Consider the following 5,495-nt stretch of genomic DNA (forward strand, 5'->3'; position numbering starts at 1 on the left):
TTTCTTTATAGTCCAACTCTTATCCATATGTGACTACTGGAAAAACCATAACCTTGACTAGATGGACCTTTGTTGGCAAAGTAATGTCTCTATTTTTTAATATGCTATCTAGGTTAGTCATAACTTTTCTTCCAAGGAGCAAATGTCTTTTAATTTCATGGCTGCAGTCACCATCTGCAGTGATTTTGGACCCCTAGAAAATAAAGTCTGTCACTGTTTCCACTGTTTCCCCATCTATTTGCCAGAAGTGATGGGACCGGATGACACGCCCTTAGCCCTTGCACTTAGGAGGTAGAATTTCACAATGGATTCTCATCTCAGGTGGGCAGCCAGCCAGAATAAGGATGGGGAAAGTGACAGAGCACCAGGTGTGGCTCACAAGGAGAAGAGCTGAGATGAGTCACAAGCAGACGGGTTCACAAAGCTGGAGACCTGCGGCTGCTGCCATTGTCTCCCACCCTCTGCCAGGACCACATGTCCTTGAAAGAAATGTGGAACCCGGAAGATGCGAAGCCTGACTTGCCTCTCCCAAGAACCGCGCAGAATGTGCACCATCTAGAAGCAGCGTAGTTCCCTTGCTACATCCTAAGGCTGCCCTGGTCTGGGCATTGGAACCCCATTTTTGTAGGGGAGTCCTGATTGAGAAACTGCCATCTTTTTCAAGTGCTGGGACCATTGCTTCTGCTGCTGCTAAGTCTCTTCAGTCCTGTCCGACTCTGTGCGACCCCATAGACTTCAGCCCACCAGGCTCCCCCGTCCCTGGGATTCTCCAGACCATTAGGGATATTCATTTAAGGAAAAATCAACATTTCAAAGCTGAAAGGGCCCAGCAGAGACGTGGAAGGATGTGTTTCACACAAAGATGTCTGAGCATCACCAAGATGTGACTGGGGAGCAGGTGAAGCCTTTTCTGAAGATTTAGACGAAATCAGCTCAAAGCCCTCTTCAATCCCCCACAGAGACCCGCTTGCCTTCCTAAGATTTCTGTGACTTCTTGGGAATTTTCCTCCTCAGACACCTCTGGCCCTGGAAGTCTGTCTCCCCTAAATGCCAACCATCCCCTTTGTGTCATTTAACTCTTTATTTATACCCTGGTGTCAACAAAAATATGGGGGTTTCCTAGATCCTTTCCCGGAATCATTCAAAGACCCTCAGCCAGTGCCTTTGTGTGGAAAATGAATTCACCTGGTAGGGTTTCAGGAGCCGCAATGTAAGGAATTTAAAATGAAACACTAGGGACTTCCCTGGTGGTCCAGCGGTTAAGGCTCCCCTTTTCCATGGAAGGGGGCTTGGGTTTGATCCCTGATCAGGGAACCAAGATCCTGCATGCCCCACAGAGTACCCATAAAGACCTTAAAACTTTTAAAAAATAAAATGAAACACTGGGCCTCAGGAGGCTGAACACAGTGTGGCTAGCCATCTCTGCCACCTCCTGTGCCTCCTGGCCCTCTCCAGAGCCCTCTTCCTTTTGCCAACATTCACAGTTCTGCCTGGACCTCTCTTTGTGGCTTCAAGGACTCGGATCCGCTTGAGCTTGGAATTGGCTGCTCATGAGCTAAGGATGGAGTTTCCAAACCAGCCACCTCCTCCTCCTCAGGCTGGGACGAAGAATCTGGAGAAGTCACTTATTTTCCAGTAGCTTGAGATGGATAATACTGTTTCTGTCTCTCAGAGCCTTAAACCCCATTGAAAAACCATCTAATCATGACCAGAGCGTCTCAGAAAGGGAACTGAGTCAGAGTTAGGAATGTGGAGCCCACCTCCCGGCTCCACCCTGACAAGCTGGGTGACCTTTAACTTGTTACTACCCCTTAGACCCTCCTCTGAGGAACACAGATCACACCAGGTGATGTGGGGAGTTGTTACGGGTATAATGTGACATGTTTCACATGACTAACTCTGTGCTCACATTGTGAGACCAGTCATAGATGCTAGAGATCCTTTATTAATTCTTCAATGACTGCATAGCATAGACACATATTCGGTGTTAGTTACCCTGGTAAGAACATGTTAGGGCTGAAAAGAGGCATAGCAGTATATTGATATGGGGTAGAACACAGTGAATATAGAAAAGTTCTTTCTCTTCAGTGTCCCTCCACTTCATTTAAAAGGTCTCCAAAATAAAACAAGAAATGCCTTCCATGGAAGGGCTCAAGGGCAAGACAGGTGCCCTCATCTCCCCGTCAGGCCAGCAAGCTAACTGAGTTCTTCTGTGACTAGTACTGACCCTGTGTCCAAGGATCACAGTCATGTGAATATCTGTGAGCAGTTTATTCAAAGGAAACACAGGCCAAGACACAGAGAAAGCATGAGGGGAAAGACCAGGGTCTCCCGCCTTCTTCTCTCTCCTCCTTGCTCCCACCCTCATATTTCTTTCCTTCACAAGGTCTTACTTTTTGGTTAAGCCACAATGCCGCCAGTTTCCTAACCAAGAGTCCTGACTGTGAAACTTCAATCCAGTTCAGAAGCTAAATGAGAAATAATAATTATACTCTATGAGGTGACGTCTCCAACGGGCTTTGATTCTGTCAGATCTAGGCCTCAGCCTGGCTGGTGAGGAGGGGCCGGGACCTGTTTAGCTGGGCCAGTGGGCACCCCTGGGCAGGCAGATGGTGGGAGGAGAGTCAGGCAGACCAGAGATTCTGCTGGGGTCTCCCCCACAGGGGTCACTTCAGTGACAGGATCAATCAGCGGACAAGAGGTAGCTCCGCAGCCCCTCCCTGACAGGAGGTCTCAGAAGACAGGAAGATAAACTCCCAGCTTTGGGAAACAAAGGCAGAAGCAGATCATCAAGAAAGAAGCTCGGGAATAGGAAAAAAGTGAGAGAGACCCACTTGCTCGAGTCCCAAGATGGGGCTTGGTCATGGAGATGGGAGTGGAGTCATTGGCTGAACTAAGACCAGGTCAGAACAGGCCTATCTAGAGGCACAACAGAGGTGGGGTGTGTCACCCGAATCTCAGGGCCCCTGCGGCCCCCGCAACACAGTTTTAGAGGGCCACAGAAGCAGGATGCAGGAAGGGAACTCCGGGTGGTTCCAGGACACACCCACCACATCTCTCAGCCCCAAACCCAGAAGTGTCTGTGACCTGCCCATCACCTCTGTTTGTGAGGAGCAGGCCGAGAAGGTGCCCACGTGCGATGGTTGGTTGCAGGTATGGGGTCCCGATCTGCAGCTAGAGAGTCAGGGGCCACGTGCATCCTACCCTTCTGCTGCAGTCAGAGAAGCAAAGGGATCATAATCTCAACTGTGTACATAGAAACTGGACGTTTGAACTGGTCTCTCATTTTAGCCTAGCTCTTGAGGACAGGGAGAATAGAATGGCTCTCCCTGCACCTCCGAGTGCGACCTTGGAAAGTGCCATTGGCATCACCAGGGCCCTGGACTGAACTGGAAGCTCCAGGGGTTGGGAGGGGCATGACGAGAGGCATTTACTGCTCCTCTGCCCCCCAGGACTGGGGGATCTGCCTGGGGAGCAAGTAAGTTGAGCCGCAGCCCAGGTGTGGGTCTCTGTCTTCTGCTCATCTTTCCAGGCTGTAGCCACACAGAGGTGAGTGCCCTGCTGAGAGTGGGTATTCTGAATTTTGTTTCCTGCTCCAGCCACCAAGTGTGTGACATCCCAGGGAGCCTGTGAAGCTCTCACCTCAAGCTCTTCCGCCCAGAAAGAAGGGAAGCAGTTACCGCCCCCACCCTTGAGGTCTGCATGAAGTGGAGCTCACAAAATATTTCCCCTAGATCCGCCCGCTTAAGGGAGAAGCGTAGAAATAAACGCCGTTGCTGCCACTGCCGCCCACTTTCCAGCTCACATCCTACTTGAGGAAGGATGTTGGAGCTACGAATGGGGTCACTGAAGCAGGAACACAGATGGCAATTGAGGAAAGGGAAGTGACTCTGCTATTTCCTCTCTCAAGCAACTTAAATGAGCGTTGAGAGAAAGCATGTGGGTGACTTGAGTGTAATCCCGTGTCTCGTCCCTGCGTCCCAAGATGGTCCTGATAACCACACACTGGGTGAAAGAGGAGGAAGCTGGGTCAAAATCTCATGACTACACAAGTAAGATGTGGGCTACAAGGTTAACTGTCCCACCCCATCCAGGGTCCCTGGGCATGAGAAATGTTCCTACCAGCTAATCTCCAAGGGGATTTATTGGAGCCAGAAAGAGGCTCACAGAACCCACGGGCAGAGCACAGGCAGAGCTGGGATCTGGAGACTGGAGACCGGAGGTTTCCCAGCCCACGTTCTCCAGGGCTGCTCCACCATTTCTGCATGCTACCATGCCCCTCTTCTCTCTGTTTCTCCTCCTTCGTTGACATGTGGGCCAGACCTGGCTGCCCCAGCCTCAGTGTTAAATCACTTCATATTTCAAGATCCCAGAGGGAATTCTGAGTGTCTTCTGGCCCTGACTCCAAATTCAAGGAAAGAAGATGCAATAGGCCCATCTTAGTGGAGGTAGGGAGGGGTGGAGTCCAACCAACTGGCAGCGACAGATTCCCTTTTCCCTCTGTCCACCTGGCCGGGCTGCAAAGGGCTCCCTGAACAGGGCTGTGGTGGGTTCTATAGGGAGGGGAGAAGCAGTCAGGGGTGGCACCTGCTGAGAAAGTGCACACTGTCTCCACATCATTCACATAGGGAAGTGACTCTCAGGGGAGCCCGCTCGGGCCCGGGTTGTCCCAGCACACTCCACAGAGGAGGGCCCTTCACTACAGGATTCACAGATGTCAGGACCTGTCCTCGTAGAATCCAATGTCCTATCATATCCCTCTTTCCTGCATCCTGCCTCTCCCCCATAGGACTGATGTGCTACTCCAAGATCCTTGGCATGGTCAGCAGGAAGATCTGCACCCTTTTTTGTGCACAATGATTTTTCAGAGTTATAGCAAATGGCTCTAGTACAAAGGTTTATCAGCCATTCTTTCCCATTTTATGCTTATAAATATGTATTGATCTGCATGCATGCTTAATCGTGTCTGACTCTTTGCAACCCTATGGACTACAGTTTGCCAGGCTCCTCTGTCCATAGGATTCTCTAGGCAAGAACACTGGAGTAGGTTGCTATGTCCTCCTCCAGGGGATCTTCCTGACCTGGAGATCAAACCCATGTCTCTTGCATCTCCTACATTGGCAGGCAGATTCTTTACCACTAGCACCACCTTCCTCAGTGATCAGTGCAAAGAAATAGAGGAAAACAATATAATGGGAAAGACTAGAGGTCTTTTCAAGAAAATTAGAGATACCAAGGAAACATTTCATGCAAAGATGGGCTAAATAAAGGACAGAAATGGTATGGACCTAACAGAAGCAGAAGATATTAAGAAGAGATGGCAAGAGTATACAGAAGAACTGTACAAAAAAGATCTTCACAGGCCAGATAATCATGATGGTGTGATCACTGACCTAGAGCCACACATCCTGGAATGTAAAGTCAAATGGGCCTTAGGAAGCATCACTACAAACAAAGCTAGTGGAGGTGATGGAATTCAGTGGAGCTATTTCAAA

The sequence above is a fragment of the Bison bison genome, unplaced genomic scaffold (genome assembly GCF_000754665.1).
Source record: "Bison bison bison isolate TAMUID 2011002044 unplaced genomic scaffold, Bison_UMD1.0 scf7180017864099, whole genome shotgun sequence".
Classification (NCBI taxonomy): domain Eukaryota; kingdom Metazoa; phylum Chordata; class Mammalia; order Artiodactyla; family Bovidae; genus Bison; species Bison bison.